At 40.9% G+C, this 23,763-nt stretch overlaps 1 long non-coding RNA gene across 1 annotated transcript in view; it reads right to left on the bottom strand.

Moving 5' to 3' along the window:
• Positions 1 to 7,362: 7,362 nt before the first annotated feature.
• The window catches only part of LOC137960317 (uncharacterized), a 30,354-nt gene continuing 13,953 nt past the window's right edge, over positions 7,363 to 23,763 (bottom strand). The window contains exon 3 of the long non-coding RNA XR_011114139.1: positions 7,363 to 8,171. This is a non-coding gene — a long non-coding RNA (uncharacterized lncRNA). The remainder of the gene's footprint in view (positions 8,172 to 23,763) is intronic.

Raw genomic sequence — 23,763 nt, 5'->3', positions numbered from 1 at the left:
AGAATGTTCACCTTAAGAGATTTCTGGAAGTGGTCGCCTGTCTGATCGAGCTCCCTTTCTCAATGCATGAAATTGAAAAGGCTACCCTAGGACTACCTTGTGACCGTGCACCCAATTCTGATGGTTATAATGGCGAGTCTATCACCACTAATGGCCTACCATTCAAGAAGATGTTGTTGTCAAGGTTCATGACTTCTACTATTGAGGGATTAAGTAGCATAGCATTAGGGCCTCATTCATAATGTTGAGTAACCCTCAGACTTCCGGCCAATAAGTCTCACCACAAACACTTCCAAGATCCTCGCCAGACTATTTTCTAACCGGTTTATAGTTGTCCTACCCTTGGACATTCATCACAAGCAAAGAGATTTCATTAAGGGCTGAAACATCCTCAACTTTGCCATATCGAGCCATGAGCTTCTTCACTATTTCAAGACGATGAAGCTCCCTTGGTTTGTCCTTAAATTGGATTATAAAAAGGCATTCGATAGGGTCAACTGGAGGCTTCTTGATCACCTCCTCACCGCAATGGGTTAGTGTTAATTGCCTCTAGTCTTGTAACAGGTGCATATGTTACCTCAAAGTCTATTCCTTCTTGGTTAAATTTTTTGGCAACTAACATAGTTTTTTTTCTTACAATCTTGTTTTCTTTATTTGCTTTGTTCCTAAAAACTCATTTAGTTCCTATTACTTGTTGATCTTGGGATCTAGGTACTGGAGTCCAAACTAGGTTTCTTTCAAATTGATTTAGTTCCTTCATTTATCCTGAAATCATCCTTTTCGGCTCCGACAATGCATTTGGGGCCTAATTGAGAAAAGGAGACACTATTTGTTATATCTTCATGAGTTGTCCTTCTGGTTGAAATATTCTTTTGGTTCACCAATTATTTGGTCTAAAGGGTGATCAACCATGAACCTATAGTTCTTTGACTCAATAAGAGGTTCCTCTTGGGTAACCGTGTCTTTTGGGTTCTCTTCAAGATTTTGGTCTTGAGGTTGGGAACCCGTTGATGGATCAAGAGTGGCTTCCACTTCATCAAATACAACATGTACCAACTCCATGACTCTCAGAGATATTTTTTTATAAAATCTATAAGTTTTTCTATGAGATGAATAAACTAGGAATATTCCTATATTGGTCATAGAGTCAAATTTCCCTAATTTCTCCTTTGGTTCTCTTAAGATGTATCTTTTGCATCCAAAGGTTCTAAAGTAGTTTATATTGGGAAGGGTGCCCATATACAACTCATATGGATTTTGTTGTGAATGGGCATGATACTTGCACAATTTACAATGTAGCAAGCTATATTTACATCTTCAACCCAAAATTTATGAGGCAAGTCATATGCATGTAAAATAATTATTGTCATTTCAATTAGTGTCATATTCTTTCTCTTAACAACACCATTTTGTTGAGTTCTGAGGAGCCAAAAAAGGTATGGTTTATACCTTGTCGAGTAGAAGAGTCCTTGAAGTAAGAAATCTCAAATTCTCCTCCATGGTGACTCATAATTTTAACCATGCCACAACCTTGTTCCTTTTTTATTTTTTCACATAATTTCACAAAGGCTGACAATTCATCATCCTTGTTTGTTAGGAAATCTATCCATGTGAATCTAGAAAAATCATCCACAACCACTAGGGTGAGACGCTATCTGCTTATGCTTTGTTAGGAATTAGATGCCCTAATTCCAAACTAATGAGAGTAATAATAATAATCGTGGAAGAAGGAAAAGCAAGCAACTAAAAATAACAACAAGATTTATATAGGTTTGCCTCAAGGTGAGATTACGTCATGTCATCCGCTATTGCAATAATCTACTATAAAGGTGAAATAGTTCACAAGAGAAATCGAACACACTTACAGGTGTTTTCTCTTATCTCTCTCTAGCTACAACTCCAGCTCCTTTTCGGTGATGATAATACTCATCAAGGTGATAAAACCTAAACGATGGCGCCCCCATATATAAAGAAAAAATTAGGGAACCCCAATTACAAGTATGAAATCCCCACACCCCCCTTAATGACACAACAGTTAATATATCAAGGCCGATCAACGCCAGAGGGTAAGGTGTTAATAAGGCTCCACAAATTAACAATCTCTCACTTGGAGACTGATCTATTATTAATATCTCCTCTACAACGGCAATAACTTTTCAATCCTTAGAGATAAGTCCAAATGAAGTTGCACACAACTTCAGTTTCTCAATCATAACAATCTTTGTCAACATATCAGATGGATTCTGACTACATTGAATCCTCTCAAGTTTAAGACTTCATCCTTCAAAGCCAAGTTAATGAAGTGATAACGCATTTGTATGTGTTTTGTTCTGACATGATAAATAGGATTCTTTGCTAAATGAATAGCACTCTGACTGTCACAATACAACACATTCTTTCCATGCTTGAGACCTAATTCTTCTCAGAAGGACTACAGCCATACCATCTCTTTGTTGGCTTCAGTCATGACGACATATTCTACCGTAGTAGTGGAAAGAACAACTATCTTTTGCAAATTAGAGACCCAACTCACTGTTGTACCACCCAATGTGTATACATATCCAGTGGTACTCTTCCTGCCATCAATGTCTCTAGCTGTCAGCATCTACATAACCTTGTAATCCCAAGTCTGACTTTCTGAAACAAAAGGTTGAGTTTGTAGTGCCTCTCAAATACCTAAGAATCCACTTCATTGCTTCCCAATGTTGCTTACCCGGATTACTCATATATATACTCATAACTCCCACTACATGAGCTATGTCAGGCCTAATGCACACCATGGCATACATGAGACTGCCAATAGCAGAAGCATAAGGCACATTGGCCATGTTGGCTCCCTCCTGTTCTGTAGAAGGTGACTGCTCCTTAGATAGCATAAAGTAACTGGCCAAAGGAGTACTCACTAGTTTTGCATTATTCATGTTGAATCTACTCAACACCTTCTTCACATATTCTTCTTGTGACAGTTTCAAGACATCAATGTCCTTAGTAATCCTCATTCCAATGATTTGTTTTGCACTACTTAAATCCTTCATTGCAAACTTCTTAGACAACTCCCTTTTCAATTTTTCTATTTCTTGTTTACAAACACTTGCTATCAATATGTCATCAACATATAGCAGTAGAATGGTATAGGAGTCATCAAACTTCTTCACATAACAACAATTATCTGCCTAACACCTCAAAAAAACCATTATTACTCATAAAGTTGTCAAACTTCTAATACCAATGTTTTGGAGTTTGTGACCATACTAGCTCTTTTAAAGTTTGCACACCATTTTCTCTTTTCCTTGTGCTTTGAAACCATGTGACTGCATCATGTAAATTTCTTCCTCCAAATCACCATGAAGAAAGGTTGTGTCTTTACATCCAACTGCTCTCTAAATGCAAGTCTTAATTTGCCACTAGTCCAAGCATTGTTCTAATAGTAATCAATTTCACTACTAGAGGGAAATCTCAGTGTAGTCAATGCCTTATTTTGTTTAAAGCCTTTTACAACTAGTCTTGCCTTGTACCGTTTGCTACCATCATGTTCGTTTTTTATTCGGTACACCCATTTATTCTACAAGGCCTTCTTCCCTTTTGGTAATTCGATAAGTTGCCATGTCAGATTGGATAGCAGTGAATCCATCTCGTCCTTTATGGCCAACTCCCACTTGGTTGATTAATCAACTTGCACGGCTTCCTCATAACTCTTTGGTTCACCTTTATCAGTCAACAAAATATATTTCAGTGTAGAGAAGTACCTTTGTGGTGGTCTGCTAGTTCTGGCAGATCTCCTGAGTTCAATCACAAGAATGTCCTGATTTACTTCTGGGTGTATATTTTTCTGGTCTTCTTGAACGATATTCTCCATCTCAATAACTGGAAGATCTCTCAACTAAATCACTCTAGAATTCTTGGCTTCATCACTTGTACTCTTAGACTCTATTCTCAACCTATCTTTATACATGGCACGTTCATTGAAGATCATGTCCTCGCTCCTTATAACCTTACGACTTTGGTCATCCTAGAAGCAATAACCAAAATCGATACCACCATAGCCAATAAAGAAACATATTTTAAATTTATCATCAAGTTTATTTCAAACAACAGAATCAATATGAATATAAGAAACACAACCAAAAACATGCAAGAAAGAGACCTCTTGTGGTATTCTGCAATCCAATGGTGTTAAGGAACCTCTGTTGATCAAATAGTCAATGGTACTAATAGCCTCAAACCAAAACATCTTTAGCAATCCTAAATGTAATCCCATGCTCCTAGCATTTTATTCATCCTCTCAGCTACACCATTCTATTGAGGTTTTCCAAGAATGATCTTCTTCATCTTAATTCCTTTATCAACACAATACCGCTTGAAATCATCATCTATGTATACTCCCCCATTATCTGACTACAGACACTTCACCTTCAAATTTGTCTCATTATCAACCATTGTTCTCCATCTCTTGAAGGTATCAAAGACATCAGATTCTTTTTTTAGGAAATAAACTCATACCTTTCTCTTGCATCATCAATAAATGTCACATAGTAGTTAGAACCACCAAGGTAAGTAACAGTTGAAGGCCCCCACACATCTGTGTGAACCAACTCCAATTTTGTTGTTTTTTGCTCCTTTCCAACCTTAGAAAAGTTAACCCTTTTCTGCTTTCTGAAAATACAACCTTCACATAAACTGTTATTATAGTTTTCAACCCTAGTAGCTTCCCTTTAATCTGTGACATTTTCATTCTCTTCTCACTCATGTGACCGAGCCTATAATGCCACAAGTAAGAATCAATAACAACATCAGCAATTGCAAATGTGTCTCTGCTACTGGAAGTGATATAAAGAGTTCCAATTTTAACTCTTCGTACAACAACCGTGGCTCCATTAGTGACTTTCCAGGTAACACCATTAAAAGTCACATTATGACCTTTATCATCAAGCTAAGATCAGATTACGCATCAGTTTTGGCATGTTTCACCATGTGAATTTTTCACACTATCCCATTTGATATCCTCAAACTAAAATTACCAATACCGACAATATCCAAAAATTCTCCATCAGCAAGATACACCTTCCCATGATCTTTAGCAACATAATTCTCCATGATCTCACGATGTGCGGTGGTGTAAAAACAAACTCCTAAATCTAACACCAAAGAGTCAATAGGGTTATCAAGCAACAAGAGTAAAGAATCTTGTACTTCTTCAGTCACCACATTTCCAACATCTTTTTCTTTTCATCCTTCTTCGGTGTTCTGCAGTTTTTCTTTATATGACCTGACTTGCCACAATTCTAGTACTCCACATTCCTTCCGAATTTGGATTTGTTTCTTCCATTCCTTCACTTCCCTCTATCATTGCCTTTGTTGAAATTCTTCCTGAAGTTCTTGCCCCTAGTATCGACACTTAGTGCAGAATTAGATGTCAACGATTCCCCGGAGTCCTTTCTACGAACTTCCTCCACAAGAATGGTATCCCGAACATCATTAAAGATCAACTTCTCATTGCCTATAAAGTTGTTGACCGCAACCCTCATAGGCTTCCAACAATTTGGTAGAGGCGCCAAAAAAATTAAACCACAAACCTCATCATCAAATTTAATTTGAAAAGATGTCAATTGATTGACAATCGTGCCAAACTCATTCAAAAGTGATGTTTCTATTATCTTTAAATTGAAGAGTTTTTCAATGAGATGTACCTTATTATTTATAGAAGGCTTCTCATACATGTTGGACAGAATTTTCATCATCCCCACTGTGGTTTTCTCCAATGCCATGTTGTGAACAACCTTCTTCAACAGTGTTATCCGGACTACTCCCAACATCTGTCTATCAAGGAGATTTCATTCATCATTTTCCATACTTTCTTGTTTCATATCTAGAAGTGGTGCATGCAGCTTTTTACTATAGAGATGATCTTCGATATGCATCCTCCCGAATGCAAAATTCATACCATCAAACTTGTTGATTCCAAGTATCGACCATTCTCCACCAACTATTGCTCTCAATCACAAACCAAAGCTCTAATACCATTGGTTAGGAATTAGTCACCCTAATTCCAAACTAACGAGAGCAGTCATAATAATCGCGAAAAAAGGAAAAGCAAGCAACAACAAAATAGCAACAAGATTTATACAGGTTTGCCTCAAGGTGAAACTACATCCTGTCTTCCACCGCAAAAATAATCCACTATAAAGATGAAATAGTTTACAAGAGAAATCACACACACTTACATGTATTTTCTCTAACCTATCTCGGGTTACAACTCCAACTCCTTTTCGGTGATGATAATACTCGTCAAGGTAATAAAACCCTAACGACAACGCCAATAGAAAATTAGGGCAACCGGATTACATGTGTAAAATCCCCACACTACCCTTAACAACACAACAGTCAATATATCAAGGTCGATCATTGACAGAGGGTAAGATGTGAATTAGTCTCTACAACTTAACAAGCTTAAGTTACAGGTTGGTCCACATAAATCCATGTGGATTAGTTGAAGAAATCGAATGGTAAAGACTTAAAACAAGTTTCTTCAAACTGAGTAGCTCTAATAAGTCAATGTTTATTCTTAGAAGGGTAACTGGATGTATTATTCATATTGTCTCTATAGATTATATTGTTCTCTCAAGTGATGATTATAAGACATTGCTAACATAAAGAATCATCTTGGATAGTACTGTCAAACATAATTAGGACCATTCTGATATTTCATACAACACAGGTCTTAATTCTATCTATATATAGAAGATTTTGTTAATGTGCCTAAAGCCTGGATAGAGCCACCAACAGTCCTAGTGAATAACGGGACATCAAAATCCATTCTAGCCATATTTACTCAAAAGAAATATTTTCAGTTTACCCTTCAAAGACTAGTTGTTTCTTTTCCTGCAACCTTAGAATTGTGATTTCAATCACAAACTATCCTAAGGACCCACAAAAAGAATGAAAATGCTACCTGAAGAGAAGGACGAGCACTAATAAAAACAAAAAGCCTAGACATAACCTCGTGGGCTTATACTGTCCTATCCTGTGAATTTGATCTTGAGCTTGTTGCTCCACTGCTGGATTCCACCTAGGGTCCATTAAGAAGACCTATTATCAACTCCAAATTATAACAAAATCACTAAAATGAACTTATGACAAGTCCAAATGATATAAACCAGTAAGGGGGCACATTTGTGGAGTGGTAACATTAATAGGACAGACATCAGTAGCTAAATTGCTCACATTAATTCAGGAAAAATTCAGGGCCACGCCACCAGCTTTGAAGCTCATAAGAAAGATTTTTCAGTCTGGATCATCAGTTTTTTTTTTGAAAAAGATGAGAATCAGTATGGATCATCAGTGAATCTCTTGCAGCCATAGTCATACTCCCAACTAATTGGACACACACTTCACACCAGACTACATGAAGTCAATTCACTAATGAGGTCAATCCACGTAGCAAACAACATAAATATGAAAGTTTTCACACGACCAGTAACATCAATAACAACTTGAACCTTTTGAAGGGAGTAGTTAATCAAATCCATGAATGAAGTGAACTGGCTGCACATTCCTTTTGCAGTACCATCACTTTCAACCATGAATCTGATCTCCTCCCTCTGCACAAAACTTAACAATACATGATTGATGGGAAGAAATGAATTAATTGAAACAAAAATATGGAGAGACTAGAGTCGAATGACCAGAGAAAATGTCCATTAAAATACTTGGAGAAATAGCTTTCAAGATACAATAGTTACCAGAGCTTCAATCTTTGTGCTAGTATGAAAATCTTCAAGACAAATTTTGTTTAGGATACTTGAACATTTAAAACCCTTAACGGTCAAATCACCTTGTTCTGGACTCTTCTTTGCAGTGAAATCAACAGTTAAGAGGCTTTGAACATGAAGGACAAGCAACCTGTCTTACAGAAACAATGGTCACATGTACCTGAGGTATGTAAGATAAATAGAAGAACCAAGTTGGTCAAAAGAGAAGAGCTGATAACTTTGACAATCTTGTTCTTGCACAGAAGCAAGAGTAAGAAAATGTTATATCCTGATTTTTCTCACTACAGGATCCTCTGCTTCCTCATGGAAAATCCCACAATCCAGTGCTTGTAGAACATTGGACTTAGCAGTATTCATATTTGCAGTGTTAGAATAGATAATAAGGTATGGACGATCAACAGCCTGGGGAAAGTAAGTAAGGTTAATCAGTACCATTTAACAAAATTTGTTAAAAACATGAATGAATTGGATAGAGAGATTAAGGAGCGACCCCAAATTATCCAAAATCCAGTTAAAAGAACCTCCATGAAACCCTTCTCTTTCATTTTATCAGCTTTACATCGTTGATAAGAAAGACGATTTTTTTCTTATTGGAGTTAAGAGTACTAAGCTATGACCTAAGTCTCGATGAACTTGATAGCAAAAAACTTACAGAAAGAAAAGGGAGATACACGCAACCTCCTTGTATAATGAAAAAAGAAGACCCACCCATTCAATGAAAGAGACTATATACTTGCTAAGAGAGCAGCATATGTGTGTGTGTGTGTGTGTGTGTGTGTGTGTGTGTGTGTGAGGGCAGGGGGCTGCTGGGAGTACACTGTAAATAATACACCATATTAGTGCGGTTAGCACTGATTCTAGGAGTATCTCGTTCTTCAAAGTGCACACCTACATTCCCAGTTAATATGTGAATGGCATCCTTTTTTAACTAATGGAGTTGATATTTTGCAATTTATGAACATTTCTAAGAGATCATGGCTGGGATCCTAAACTTGGATTCAACAGGATGATGAATTCAGAGATACAGCCAAAAAACCAGGTTCATTATTCAAACGGATGAATCCAGTAAATTTAGGAAATGGCTTACAAGACTTTCGAGAATTTATTGCAAAAACATCTAATTCTATTTCCACTAAGTGCCCTTTCTCTTCCGTCCATGAAGACAAAATGTACAACTGGTGTCAGCGGTTCATTTCAGAAGAAAGGACTCACTGAACTGGGATCATTAACTAATGTAGAGTTTGGATCAAGCTTCATTCCCAAATGACCAGCCACTTAGGAGGTGATTATCCAACCTTATAAACCAACAAAATCTCAAGCCATTTTAGAAGTGGGAATTTTACTCACACTAACAACCCTCATCACATCCACACCAATAGAACATGCAGGCAGATAAGCCTGTGGAATGAATTTGGCACAAAACAGACAGACAAATTAGGTTGGGCTTAGACCTACCTCTGATAAAGTCTAGGCCCTGTTTATTCCAAATCACTAGCCAAATGTCTATTGTCCAACCTTATAAATCAACAAAACCCCAAAACTTGTTAAGAAGTGGGAGTTTTTACCCACATTAACAACTGCAATAATAGAAATAATAGAAAGAGCTACATTTTTGTATTTCTCCCAGCTTTTTTTTCTATCATGAGACTTATGCAACCAATTGGATCATATACAGATATTCTTTCAACATCCTACAGGTCATTGAAAGGATTTTAGACAAACCACTAAAGAACAAAGTTCAAGGTCTTTCAAAAAATTAATTCCAATTTGAGGAGCAGATAACAAGCTATCAACTTAGGATCCACTTCAAATAGTGCTTCTGTGAAAAAAGATCAAATTTCATTTCATTTTGTATACATTGCTCAATGGGAAACATAGGCCGGTTAACTCAAAAAAAAAGGTCTAATTCAACAGAACCTAAACTACCAATTGTTTATCCAAAACCCACAAGCTTGTTTAAGACTTGTTCTTTTGAGGATAATGTGATTTTCTAGACTTGTTAGAAGTTATTATTCCGAATTAATTTGGTTTTCTATATTTTCTAGGAAAGTCTTTTCTTATCGAAAGTGAATTCCAATGGTTTAAGGTGAGTAAAGACATGATTTAATTTTTACTAATGTTTGAGTTATAAATTGTTGGAATATATGATGTAATTAGGGTGGCACTAATGTATTATTATTATTTTTTGAAGAAGATGTATTAATAAAACGAAAGAGAATTACAAAATTTGAGGGAGCACGTCCCTTACAACCAGTGATTGTAGGGGTAGCTCCCTGCCTGGCAAGCACATTAACCGCTAAATTTGCGGATCTCGGAATGTGAGACCAAATGCAAAGAACAATTGAGGTAATATCTAAAATTTCTTTAAATGTATCCCAATGCCTCTACGGAGGAGAAGATGCGTTCTCACACCAACCTATCACCACTTTGGAGTCACCTTCAATGTAGAGAGGCCCCTACATTTATCTCTGAAGATACAAAGACCGGAGAGGAACCCGTGCGATTCAGTAAACGTAGAGTCTGATATACAAAGGGGTCCGGCATAAGTGAAGAGCTGATTACCGGAATGGTTTGAAATAACTCCTCCGAAACCAGAAATACCAGGGTTGCCAAGAGACGAACCGTCAAAATTTAGCTTTAGGAAACCAGGATGAGGAGGAGACCATTCTTTCATGACCGGAGGCTTTTTCCCAATGTGCATCAATGCCAAGTTTCTCCAATTTTCACGAATGGAGGAAGCCAGATAAGGAAAAAAAGCTTTCTTGGTTAATAGCCAAGTTGATATTTGCCCAACCACTCTGTCCGCAACTCGGTCTAAAGATTCACTTTTTGCATCAAAACATCTTCTATTTCGCTCATTCCAAATACCCCACGGGATAAAACTAGCACATGCAGAGAGCATCATCTTTCCAAGACTCGGCATAGGTGTACCCAGGAGAGATTTACTGAACGAAAGTAGATCAGCCGCCATGCAGAACTGAAAACCAAACTTTCCAAGAATGTTGATCCACACCTTCCAAGAAAAGCTGCAATGGAGAAGAATATGGCTAGTAGTTTCATTTTCTGAGTTGTAGAATGGACATATGGGATCCACTGAGGGGTGACCTCTTCTTCTCCATACGGTTGTCGAGAGAATTTTACCTTGACAGGCACTCCACATGAAGAACTTTACCTTTGGAGGGGCACATAAATGCCATACAAATTTGATTTCATTCAGCTTTTTAAAAAGCCATATGCTGAAGAGACCGTGAAGGAGCCCTTTTTGTCTGACCACCAAATGAGCTTGTCAGCCTCCAATGGGAGAATTTTAAATGAAGCAACAAGGTCCATCAATCAACTAGCCTCCAGAGCCCCACTATCCGAGAGACCTCTTCTAGGATGTAGAGTCATATCCCCCCCCCCCCCCCCTCAAAAGCTTCTACTACTGATATCTCTCTACGAGTTGTGAGAAGATAAAGACTCCTAAATGCAGCCTGCAAGGGCTCTTGCCCAATCCACAAATCATCCCAAAACTTGAGCGATCTACCATTGCCTGCATAGAATCTACTAGCCAAATGGAATTTAGGAAGCAGAAGGTATAATGCCCTCCATATTGAGGAGAGGGCTCTACGATTCCCACCAGACATCCACCAGTGAGGATCCCCACCTACCTTTGGGAGGACCATTTCCTTCCAAAGATTTGAGGAGTGATTATTAAACTTCCATAGCCATTTCAGCAACAAAGCTTGATTCATTTCTCTAGTTTTCCGGATTCCCAGACCACCCATATTTTTTGGCATGCATACTTCATCTCAGCTAACCAGATGATACTTGAAAGCATCACTCGATCCCCTCCATAGGAAACATCTTTTTAGCCTATCCATAATCTTACAAATTGCAACAAGGCAAGACATGAAAGATAGGGCATAATTGGGAATACCGGCTATGCAGGACTTGAGAAGGATGAGTCTCCCCGTTTTACTAAGAAGACGTCCCTTCCATGATGCCAGACGAGATTCCATTTTTTCCACCACCGGATTCCAAAGCCTCTTGCAAATACAACCATTGAAAAGAGGCAAACCAAGATATGTTCCAGGTAAGTGACTTATTGTGCATCCGAATATACTTGCCATCTCACTGGGAAGCTCAGGGTTAACATTGAAGCCCATTAAAGAAGTCTTTCTCCAATTTACTTTTTGACCAGAGGCCACCTCAAAAAGACCCAACACAGCTTTAATCTTTCGAGCACAATCAGTGGTGTCGACTCCGAAAATTATGGTATCATCTGCATACTGGAGGATGAGAATATTATAAGCTGAACTGGAGCTAGTAGGGTGGAGCCACCCAAGATTACCTGTCAAGTAGAACATAGCAGATAGAAATTCACCAATCATATTGAATAAAAGTGGGGATAGGGGATCTCCCTGCCTAATACCTCTGGTCCCTTTGAAATAACCACATACAGAGCCATTGATGAGGAGCGAGTATGAAGCCGAGCCCACACAACTTCTTATCCAGAATCTCTATCTATTGCCACAACCCATCTTTTCCATGATCTCATCTAACAGGATCCAATTAACTATGTCAAAAACCTTTTCAAGATCTAACTTTGGGGCAATTCTAGGATCCTTGTTGCGCTGAAAATGATCAATAAGTTCGTGAGCAGCCATAGTAGAGTCCAGAATCTCCCTTCCCTTAAAAAAATCCCCTTGCCCTTTGTGAATAACCGATGGAAAGAGAGCTTTGAGACGGTGCACCAAGATTCTGGCTATTATCTTATAAACACTAGAGATGAGACTGATAGGCCTGAAATCCTCTGGTTTCTCCACACTTTGCTTCTTCGGGACCAATGCAATAAAAGAAGCACCAATACTATGAAACGTGATCCCATTGTTGTAAAATCCATTAACCATGGCTATGATATCCCCCTTGAGACGAGGCCAAAAACTTTTTAAGAAAATCCCATTGAAGCCATTAGGGCCTGGTGCCCTATCACCCTCCATGCCTAAAACAGCCCATTCGACCTCTCCCAATGAAAACGGCAACTCTAGAAAAGAGGCAACTGCTGGAGAAAGGCGAGAGAACCTGATATTCTGAAGCTTCGGTCTATAATAACATTCCTCCAAATATAAATCTGTGAAAAACTTGAGTAACACATTAGTGATTGAGGTCCTACACAATGTTACCTCATTATTAATGTAAAATGAAGTAATACGGTTGGACCTCTGCTTAGCCGAAGCTACTGCATGAAAAAAATTTATGTTGGCATCTCCCTCCTTCAGCCATTTAAATCTGGCACGTTGTTTCCAACGGACCTTCTCTTGATGGAGAAGTAAATTAAGATTTGAATTTAGAGAGATTCGGGTAGAGAACTCCGCTGGAGATAAATACCTCTGCACCTCCGCCAAGTCAAGGTCCGCAATTTGGGGGATAATGGAAGACTTCTTAGTAGCCAGAGAAATACGATGCTCTGTGGCCCACTCTTTAATTATTTTTTTTTATAAACCGAAGCTTTAGAGGAAAAGCCCACTCCCACCTGCCCATGTCTGGGCCCTCAGCCCACCATTCGTCAATACGAGCTTCAAACTTTTTGGTAGATAACCATGGATTCTCAAACCGGAAAGGAGAGGGACAACATTTCTCAAAAGAAGTGGTCAACATGATTGGCCAATGGTCTGATCCCACCTTATTCAGAACCCTACCTGAGACATTCCCAAAAGGTTGCAGCCACTCTGGATAGGCCAAAAACCGATCTAATTTGGACAAAATAGGTTGTTGTTGGTTATTCGACCAGGTATAATTTTTTCCCGAGAGAGGGATCTCATCCAACCCACACCCACCAATGAAGTCAGAGAAACCACGCATAGAAGTAGAAATGCGATTAGCCGGCGGTTTCTTCTCACTGCAGTATCGAATGGCATTGAAATCACCAGTGAAGAGCCATGGAAGTCTCCAATACTGGAAGAGATTACTAAGTTCTTCCCAAAATAAGCCACGCTCATGGTATCTGTTCGGACCGTATATACCCCCTACACACCAGATTTTGCCCAAGGAGAGGTCTCTAAACTACAGACCCAAAGAGAAACGGCCTTCAGATACTTGCAAGGATGCCAAGAGCGTTGAGTCCCAAGCGACTAGGATACCTCCCGAGTTACCCTTAGCATTGACAGCCACCCACTTAATAGAAGAATTGGACCAAAGCTCTTTGACGATAGCATTGGGCATCTCTTGATACTTTGTTTCTTGGAGGATCACAATGGAAAGCTTGAATTGAGAAATAACATTAGAGATCCCTCCCCTCTTCTGGAAAGCCCCAATTCCTCGAACATTCCAGGAAATCACGATCATTTATTACCATACGTGATGACTCCGGATGCATTTCTGTCTCCAGGTAACGGGCCTCTAAAAATTGCTCCCATAAGATGGGCCAAATTCATCATTTGCTGCCAAGATTCCGCATCATATTTGTGCCTTTCCACTTGGAGTGCCTTGACCACACGGCCAAGTCTACCAAGAGAGAGAGGGGTTTGGGGAGTAATTGGGCTGTCCTGATTGTGGAGATTAGCTGGCGTTGGAATTCTAGAGGCATTAGTGTTTGTTTCTTGCTGAGGGGGTAAGTGAGCAGGCTCTGTTATTCCCAAACCAGTGGTGTCCGGGATATCCGAAAAGAGAGATGTCACTTGACAGTTTTCATTTATGGTTTCGGGAGTAGTGAATTTACTAGCTTGGCTAGATTGTATGTTTTGGAGTGTATGCTCGAGATCATAATTAGAATTTTGTTGTGAGCGGTGATGATCTCGAGAATGAAGATTCCAGTGCAGATGAGGAAAAGGATGGGGGGTCGAGAGGACTTTTTTGGGGGAGAGGTAGGGTTGCACTAATTGAGGGTGGTTTCCTTGGGAGTTGGAGCCGTGGGATAGGGAAGCAGAGCAGGAGGGTAGTGTGGCTTGCGATATTTCTGGGCTCGAGTAGATGGGGGTAGGCGTACAGGGGGTAGAGGTGTGGGGGTTTGAGAAAGTTGAGAGGGGGGTTCCCGAAGCAGTATTTGAATTTTCTGCTATACAATTTGAAAACTGCCTTGAAAAAAGTGAACACCCTTCGGTGAACGTTGCGCCCATAGACGGTCTATCTGCACCATTCGAAGAAAACTCCTTTGAAATTGACTGAGTCAGATTTGTTGAAAATAGTACCTGGATGGGGCTTCGGATCGTCTTTTTGGAGACTCCCTTCTTTGCACTGCGAACCGGAAGATGTGTGGACTTCGTCCTCCCGATTTTCACCGTCAGTCCTTGATTTTGATTTAGAGATGGCAGATGACGCTTCGAAGAGGGGTGCTTCATTTATTTTAGGCGCCTTCATCAGTGTCTGGAGGCTCGCGCAGGAGTTTTTGGGAAGACGCAGTCCCTCAGTTGGAGTACACCGGGAGTATTTTTCGAGATGTACCGTTGACGGGCCCTTGCTGGAGTCATCGGGACTCGGGAGTATTTTTCTTTCCACTCATATGGCCATCAATGGTTCCTGGACTTTAACATGGCCATCGACTGGTAAATCAGAATCCCGTGGAAGAGCAGCACGAAAGCCTTACACTATTGAAATTCCGAACTCAGTGAGTTCTGTTTACCGATGATCATAACTCTCTGCTGCTATCGGTATTGGCATCTCTCTTTTTTACCGATGTCCCTCTGGTATTCATAAGACTTCTCGATTTCTCTGCCATTTGATGCTGCCATTTTTTTCTGCTATATCATGTTCTGAAAAATGAGAGGGAAGCATCAGCTCCACTTTGTCTCTAGAAAACAGAATGGGGATTGTCTCCAGACCATAATTTCTTTGCCTCCAACCGTCATGATTTTCTCTTGAAAGCATAAAACTCAAAGATGAATAAAATAAAAACTAGATTTTTCAAGCAAAGAACAGACGTGCAAGCTTGATGAATTCGGGTGGCTATACCTGAAGCCTGCAACAGGCTTACAGTTATCTTGCTGTTATAATTGTGCGGTGCTTATCTTGTTGTTATCATAGTGATAACATTGGTATTCATCTCCTCGTGCAAGGATGTGAATAGCAGCATATCTGTTTCAAAAAGGAAGCTCTTTGATTTCATGAATAGCAGAATCTGTTACCTTCTGATTATCTATTAGGTTCTACCCTTGCCATGGATCTCGTCACCCTTCTTTCTCCTCTTTCCTCCAGATTTGCTACCGATGAAGAGAGGAAATTTTTGTGCTTCGAACGCCCAATAGCTTGGGATGGAACGAGCCTTGAAGGAGGCTCAACCTTGGACCTCAAAGAGAGGGAGAATCCGACCAACTAGACTAATTGATTCAATGCTTAATTCTCATTCCAGCCCATTCTCCTCCATAAAAAGGATTAGGGACACAAAACATCAAGTCCAAACCGAGGGGCACCAATTATAAGAAAATTACAAGTAAACCATCCAAACACATCAAAAGGAAATTACATAAATTAACTCATGTGTCTGCTTATTACTTGGGATGCCATGGAGTCTATAACATCACCCCCCTCCTGGAGAAAGAGCTTGTCCTCAAGCTCAAAAGTGGGATAGAGAGCCATGAAAGACGCCAAGGGCTCCCATGTAGTGTCAAGTGGGTCTGTGTCGGCCCACTGTATTAAAAGCTCCCAGTCGACCTGGACTCGGCGAGCATGCAACACCTGAGTTGGGGTGGGAAGCACACTCCCCTTCTGAAGTGGTGGCAAAGGGGTGTGGAGCAACGGAGAGTCACCATGGAAGGCCTTCAACTATGAGACATGGAAAACGTCTTGGATCTTTGCATCCGGTGGAAGCTGCAACTGGTAGGCCACAGTGCCAATGCGTTCCAGTACTTGGAATGGCCCATAAAATTTTGGGGACAATTTGTGACGTTTGGAGACCGTAAGGGAGAGCTGGCGCTAATGTTGGAGACGAAGCCACACATAATCTCCTGGAGAAAAGACCAAATCTCGATGCCATTTATCATAATTTGCTTTCATTGTATGTTGAGCTTCCTGTAAATGATCTCGGACCTGGCGGATCATTGCATCTCGTTTTGCCAAAGCCTAGTCTAGAATTGCCACCCTAGAAGAACCAAGTTCATATGATAAGAGCCGAGGGGGATCTCTGCCATAAACGACCTTGAAAGGAGTTGTGCCGAGTGCTATGTGGTACGAGGTATTATAACAAAACTCCACCCATGCTAGCCACCGGACCCAACCTTTAGGCGAATCCCTGACAAAACAACGGAGGTACATCTCAATGGTACGGTTGACGACCTCTATTTGTCCATCGGTCTGCGGATGGTAGATTGAGGAGAATGCCAACTTTGTCCCATGCAGCTTGAATAGTTCTTTCCATAAAGTACTTGTGAAGACTGCATCTCTGTCACTGGTAATGGACGCAGGCACACCATATAGTCTGACAATTTGATCCATGAAGAGTTGGGTGACATGAGTCGTTGTATATGGATGCGCCAGGGGCAAGAAATGTCCGTATTTAGAGAAGCGGTCGACCACCACAAAAATGACTGATTTGCCCGAAGATGGGGGAAAGCCATCAATAAAGTCCATGGGTATATCTGCCCATACCTGTGAAGGTAACTGAAATGCTGACTTAAGGACTCCGCTTTGTTCCGCTGACAAATCTGGCAAACTGTCACATAGTCCGCCACACTACTTTTCATTCCCCTCCAGTAAAAATCATGACTTACACGAAAATATGTTTTCTGCCAGCCCTCATGTGTGTTGTCATGAAACATAGATAATATGTTGTGAATGAGGGGCGAAGTTGGATGGAGATAAATCCGATTCTTGAACAATATGAGTCGGTCCTGAATAGTCCAGTTGCTATCCAGTGTTTTCTGCTCAATATTGCGATATAATTCAAGGAGCTCGGGGTGCTGCAAAGTTTCAACCCGAATGGAGTCCAACAAAAGAAATCTTGGCTGACTAATTGCGTGTAGCTAAGGCTCAGACAGGTCCCCGCGGGACTAGGCATCTGCACCCACGTTGAGGTGGCCAGGTTTATACTCAACAATAAAATCAAATCCCATCAATTTGCTCAACCAATGCTGCTGGGGGGAAGTGGTGAGACGTTGCTCGAGTAAGTACTTCAAACTGCAATGATCGGTCCATATAACAAAGGGGCACCCCCAGAGATAGGGCCTCCAGTGCTGAATGGCTTTTGCTAAGCCGATCAGTTCCCTTTCATAGGCAGCTAATTTGTGGTGATGTTGGCCTAGCTGCCGGCTGAAATAAGCTATGGGGTGTCCTTGATGTTGTAAGACCGCACCAATACCTCCACCTGATGCATCACATTCAATAACAAATAATTCATCAAAGTTGGGAAGCTGGAGTACCGGGGCGGATGATAATGCTGTCTTCAAGTTTTCAAAGGAGGACGCAGCTATGTCAGACCATGTGAATGCATTGCGCTTAAGGAGATTGTTGAGTGGAGCTGCAATCTGTCCATAGTTACGAATAAATTTTCTATAGTAATGTGTGAGTCCCAAGAACCCCTCAACACTGTGACTGATGTGGGAGTAGGCCAATCGACCACTGCCTGAATTTTGCTATGGTCTGCCTTCACGCCAGAGGCTGATATGACGTGGCCCAAATATGCTACCTTTGAAGTTCCCATCGAGCATTTGGATTGGTTGAGAACCAAATGATGGGAACGTAGGAGAGTGAACACCTGGCGCAGATGTTGAAGGTGTTCGTCCCAGTGCTTACTATAAACCAGGATATCATCAAAGAACACAAGAACAAACTTCCGTAAGATGTAATGAAATACCTCATTCATGAGGGCCTGGAAGGTGTAGGGTGCGTTGGATAGACCAAATGGTATGACTAAAAATGCAAAATGCCCATGGTGCGTGCGGAACGCTTCTTCTCCACGTCGGAAGAGTGCACTCGAATCTGGTGATACCCTAATTTCAAATCCAGCTTGGTAAATAAGTTGGACCCATGCAATTCATCTAATAGTTCATCCACCACTAGAATGGGAAATTTATCTTTGATGGTATGAGCATTGAGCTCTTTGTAGTCAACACAAAACCGCCAGGATTTGACATGTTTCTTGACGAGTAACACTAGTGAAGAAAAGGGAGACCTGCTTGGCTGAATAATCCCTTGTGCGAGCTTAGTCTAACATTGTCGTTGTTACAATGTGGGGCCCACCATGGTGCTCGAGCTGGTGGGACCCACCATGAGGACGTAGGTCATCAAGAAGAATCCTAGAGAACTTGGGACACCAAGAAGAGTCCTCTCTCAAAGCAAGCACGAGTTAAGGAATCAAGAAGCACAAGCTGAATTGATTTAGAAGACTTGAAGATCAAGTGGGACCCACAAAGATCTCACGAGCTGGCACTCTTATCAAGGTGTGCTGGAGAATCATGAGGGGCCCACAAGGATAAGGCCACGAGCTGGCCTATCCCTTATAATCTCGTGGGTAATAAAGGACTCCTAGTTCTACTCCAATTAGCCTTCTAGGAGTTCTAGTTTGAATAGACTTACTTATATTGAAGAGTTACAGTTGGAATGTAATTAGGATTGAATGACAAGTTGTATAAGGACTCTACCTCCTCCTCTACTATAAATAGAGAAGTTGTAATTCAGAATTAATCAAGTCACATATTCAATCCCGAGTTGGTTCTCTCTCTCCCTCTCCTTACTTGACGCAGCTCACCCTTTTCTTTTTTATTTTTTCTCTTCTCTACTGAGAGCTTTCCTCCCCTTTTCTCGTTTTTCTTTCTTCTTTCTCTTGTTCGTGATCATGGAAAATAGATCTTAAATTCAACAGTCGCTCAATTTCATCTTTTTCTAAGTGGGGGTAACGGTAAGGCCTTACCACCACAAGCTCAGTGACCAATTTCAAGCGGATACGGTGATCTCAATTTCTGAGAGGTGGAAGTGCAGTAGGCGCCTAAAATAATTCACCAAATTCTGTAATTAAGGAATTTAACTTACAGTGATCTGCATCCAGGACTTGAATTTCCTGAAGAGTACATGGCGTGGGAGCATGAGTGCCATGAAGTGTAATAGGATGTTGTTGGGCCGTAAAAGTCATAGTGAACGCCTTGAAATCCCATAATATGGGCCCCAACGTCTGGACCAACCCAAGTTGTTGAGCGGCTGGCTGGATGGCTAATGAAATTGTGAGTACTGCCGGAATCCACTAATGCCAGTAACTGGAGATGCTGCAATCCGGCACGGACTTGCATAGTGTTGGAGTTGCGCATGCCTATCATAGCATGGAGGAAAATGGCGGGTTCTTCCGGGTCTGGTTCAGGACTGTCTTCCAATAGTGGATCTTCCCTCTGCCTCATCCAGTACCTCCAACCAAAATAAACGTTTGCATTGGTGGCCCTGGACATATTGCTCATCATAATTGTAACAAAGCCCCTTGGTACGTCTCTGTTCCATCTCGGGTCTAGACAGGAGACGGATATATTGTGCTGGTGGAGTGGAAATCGAATTGTTAGCACGTGGTGCTGGATTTTGGCCATAGCGTGGAGATGCTGAATAGGATGTGGGCGCCCTGCTTGGCCAAGATGGTCGTCGGACCAGAGACTCCTTTAGGACACGTTGTTTTGTATCTATAGTATGAGCAAGGTTCATTTCATGGGCCAGGTCTTGAGGGTCATGCAATTCTACTTCCAGGCGCAAGGCCTCCACTAAACCGACAGTGAATAAATTAACATATTGTGTAGGAGGCATAAATCAACTGGCGCGGGCCAGGCGTTCCTGAAATTGCTTCTGATACAACTCAATGGTCCCTGTCTGTTTTAAATTCACCAGATCCCCCAAAGGGTTGCTACGTGCAGGAGGGCCAAACCTCAACATGCAATAATCTTTAAATAAATCCCAATCATGAATATGATGCTTCGAATGAAATTGGTGGTACCATAGGAGCGCTTCATCAAGCATATGGAAGGCAGCTAAGTGGACTCGATCATCAGCATGCGTTCTTTGATTATAAAAGAACTGGTCACAGCGGTGTAACCAGATCAAGGGATCCGTAGACCCGTCATAGGTAGGAAAGTCGAGCTTTGCATACCTGGGCACCGTATTGTGACCTGGTGTGTGGGGTCCCACGGCAGTTGGAGGTTGGTGGCGCATATGTGGAGGTAGGTGCGGGTGGGGAGGTTGGGGCTCGACAGGAAGTGTGGAACTGCCTGGCGGCATAGGATCTCGAGCAAAACCTTCCTCCACTCGTCGAAGTAAGTGTTGAAGAGTGTCATTGATGGCAAACACTGCCAATTGAAATCCGTCAGTTTGACTTCGATTTGCCTCAACGATATGACACAAATCTTCCTGGAAGGAGGAATCACCAAGGGTGGTCCTGTCTGATACCACGATGTTAGGTTCTACCCTTGCCATGGATCTCGTCACCCTTCTTTCTCCTCTTTCCTCCATATTTGCTACCGACGAATAGAGGAAATTTTTGTGCTTCGAACGCCCAACAGCTTGGGATGGAACGAGCCTTGAAGGAGGCTCAACCTTGGACCTCAGAGAGGGAGAATCCAACCAACTAGACTAATTGATTCAATGCTTAATTCTCATTCCAGCCCGTTCTCCTCCATAAAAAGGATTAGGGACGCAAAACATCAAGCCCAATTTGACGGGCACCAGTTATAAGAAAATTACAAGTAAACCATCCAAACACATCAAAAGGAAATTACATAAACTAACTCATGTGTCTGCTTATTACTCGGGATGCTATGGAGTCCATAACATTATCATTAGTTGTTATCTGCTTGATCTGTATCAGAATACAGAATTATAAACAACTCTATTATCCAATACAACAGCTATCTGTTCCGAGTTACATGTTACCTGTTATCTACTTTGTTCACTATAACGATTGCATTGCCAACTGTTCTGATAGCATCACTGATCATCTGAGACAATCTCTGCCGGTATTATCTCCAAGCATTATTGGTATCATTATCTTCCGAGCCAGCTGGTGGATTACATCTGATCTAGCTTAATCACGATATTGCATTTGAAACTTGCAAGACTTGGCTGAGAAATTTGGCTGATTGATTTCCGAACGCTACTGCTTATCCAAGATTCTCTTCTATCTTCGTAATCTCATTCAAGAATTCTAATTTTGACAACTACCATCTATCTTCTAAAGTTTATTTTCGTTACCATTTGATTGCCGTAAAAATCGCTCTCTCTGCTGGTTTCGGAAATTCCCGTAATCTTCGTTGTTGTGTTGCTATTTCTGGAGATTTGTTGGAAGATTTCCACTATTCTATTTTCAGGAAGATTTTTGTTGCTTCTCTAGGTTCGTTGGCCTTTCCTTCTCCAGCTTCGGCGACGATGAAGTTGTCCCGCTCTATTCCAAATCGTCGCAGGGAGGACGACGAAGGTATATTTCGGGATTTAATTTCCCCAGTTAGGTAATGTTTTAATCATGCACGGATTCAGCACAGGACCACTGGGTTGACCCAATGACGATTATGCTGACCCGAGGATCACTTGCTCTTGTTATGCAGAGTTAACTCGGGTCAACTCGGGTCCGAGTCAGCCTGACTCAGCCTACTTATTTTCTACCTCGGTTATACGGGTTCAGATCAGAAGGTTTATACAAAATTTTCCTATGACTCAACTATATTGGTCTGATATCTTACTCGGTTCGACTTAGTTCTCTGTCTCCGATTGGATTATTATCTTAGATTATTACTCGGTTCCAACATACTATTTGGTGCAACTTCCTTATTTACTGATGGACTAGCTACGGACTATTTCATGTGTCCTTGTTACCCTTAAGGACTTCTATTATTTACCGGTTATCCGCTACTATACAACTGCACATGTGGTGCATGTTATTTGGGCATTGGCCCATCTCCACTACCGCTATTGTGTCTCCTTGATTGAGACTTTATTTCTGAAGAAGAACTCCTTGGTCGCTTGCCTTGGGTTCATTATTTATTGATTGTTATCGGCATTGGTTTCTCTGATGCAGATTTTGAATTTCTTAGAAAAATAAAGCACAGTGTGCCCTCGGCATCTTATTTTCCATTACCCATTACCCTTTGGCAGTCTTTCTCCTACCATCCTTTATTTGACTCTCACTTACCCTTTTTGGCCAACCTTGTTAAAGCATTGCTTTGGTTGGTCCATTTGATTTATATGGGTGTTTTAAGTCTACCCAGACTTCTTATATATATACTTGTGGGTCTTTTATCGCCGTCTTGTGAATGACAGGCATTACCCACTTATCACCCATTTCTACCTTTGAGAGTTGGTGCTTGGGTTGGGACACTGTGATGGAGGAGCTTATTACTACATATATGTTATTTGGTTCAAGCTGGGATCACTACCATTACCTCCCAGCTTGAGGGAGAGTATTGGAATATATGATGTAATTAGGGTGGCACTAACGTAATTAGTTAAAATTTCTTGTCTCTTCTTCATTCTTATTAGGGTGAAAGGTATGCTTGTAATATTGGTAATTTTGATACATATAAATATGACTTATGGGGGAGGGTTTGGTTAAGTCCATAAGCTCTTCTTCCTCTATTTTCTCCCATTGGGTCTCTCTCTTTTTCTTCAGGAGCTAATCTCTCCAATACTTTTCTCCTACAAATTTTCACATGATATCATAGCAGCAATGATTGAGATGGAGAAAGAAAATATGGAAAAGAAAAAGAAGAAAAGATAAGTTCTTTCAGAATTTTTCTCATTAGATAGTTTATCTATCTCCAATATTCGTTTCTCTGTTCACAGTTCCCTTTCTCTCATTTTTCTTACTGAAACTCAACAGCTGCTATGATCTGCTTCAACTGCGCACCCCCAATTTCTTGTCATCTTCATCAACTCTAATCTCATTTCAATGTATTGAGGTTACTGATGTGTTCGTCTCATGCTCTTTGCTAGATCGTCTGTCAATCTTTGTCCTCCATTGACCAAGTTTTACAGCAAATACAGAGGTATGGCAATCTAGACTGGCTCAAACACATATGTCTGTAGTCAGTCCACTAGGCACAACCATACCCAGTTTGAGGATACC

Source organism: Aristolochia californica, unplaced genomic scaffold, assembly GCF_029961685.1.
Source record: "Aristolochia californica isolate CCGP_79_NKW_82.1479 unplaced genomic scaffold, dmAriCali1.0.hap1 SCAF_3, whole genome shotgun sequence".
Lineage (NCBI taxonomy): Eukaryota > Viridiplantae > Streptophyta > Magnoliopsida > Piperales > Aristolochiaceae > Aristolochia > Aristolochia californica.
Note: the sequence above shows the minus strand (reverse complement) of the source record. Positions and strands in the feature narration are given on the sequence as shown.